Source organism: Theobroma umbraticum, unplaced genomic scaffold, assembly GCF_002168275.2.
Source record: "Theobroma umbraticum cultivar Fairchild unplaced genomic scaffold, ASM216827v3 scaffold_30.0, whole genome shotgun sequence".
Lineage (NCBI taxonomy): Eukaryota > Viridiplantae > Streptophyta > Magnoliopsida > Malvales > Malvaceae > Theobroma > Theobroma umbraticum.
Genome location: NW_018397254.1, coordinates 14,822,458 through 14,823,862, shown reverse-complemented (window position 1 = coordinate 14,823,862; position 1,405 = coordinate 14,822,458).

Below are 1,405 nucleotides of genomic sequence, written 5' to 3'. Positions count from 1 at the left end.
AAAAAGTATACATCGAAAACTCACAAGGCTCTCGAGTTGGTAAATATCATAATCACCCTTGGATCTAATTCCACGTAATAACATTCAGGAGCTCTGTTCCATCGGATCCCCATAGCCATGGCAATCTCGACGATGTTGGCCGATATCAGAGAAATTAAGCAGTCGCAACTGCGAATATCACTTATGGCCTAGCCACATATATAACCCACGGCCTTGCCACGTATATCATAGACTATGGCCCTAGCCATATCTAGCAACCCATCGGTGACCTAAAGGTTTTCTAGGTAGAGCTCACTTATACACAACGGTCACACTTAAACAAAGTGACAGCCAGCCTACTCTCGACGCTCTCAGTTTATCAAAACCATTTTTAAAACCAAATCGGGTTTTCCAAGGCTTTTCCTTTTAGTCATTTGAAATCAAGGTTAGATAACCCCTTTGAAATTACTTTTCAAGTTAAATGGCATGGTGTAATCACTTGTACAAAGATCAAAATAAAACCAAAGCTCAAAACTTTGCATTTTAAATTATTTAACAAAAGCTTTTAGCTATGCATATCACACAAAAATACAAGGCACAAATTTTGATGCAAACATCGTGAAAGGCTTGTTTCCCAGTTTCTAAAACTCTTTACATATACAGCTTATCTATAGATATAATCAAAACTACTTTTAAAACAATCTGCATACACAAACTTCCTATGGTTTCTATTAACTCATGCTTTCCACAATAGCAATATATAAATCATTGTAAATCCATGTTAAAATTGCCTATTAAGGCTAACAGCTTATGTTATCCACAAATGCTTTTAAGAAAAACTAACAATGTTTCTTAATGTAAAATAATATATATTACGGAGATTTTAAAATCAGCACCCCCTACTCACCTCTTAATGGCGGGATATCACTTCACCACTTATGTAGTTATGCTTCCTCCTGTAGTTAATCACTATGACAATCCTTTTCTGTTTGCACACTTCCTAGCAATAAATCAAGCTTAATGTACTTAGTATTGATCATTCTCATTTTCCTTTCTTAGTCATACATTCATCATCATTTTTATAGCTTACATTATGCTAGAATATCTTTCTTTCCCACTTAATCCTTACACATTCATATACATTTTGACATACTTTTACTAATGAAATTCATATCTTTTACTTGCGTAATTCTTTACGTTACGTGTATCGGCAACTTGATTATACCATTAAGTGCCTATTTCAACCTTTCTAAGCAATTTTCATCCAAATGCATCTTATATCTTCATAACATTAACTATATATATATGGCAGCAACAATCATTCCCAATTTGCTCAATTATTTGTAAGTTCACATGCATCATTATCTATCTATTTTCAATGCTTTATTTCTCAATCCACCATTCACATTATTTCTCTTTATTCTTC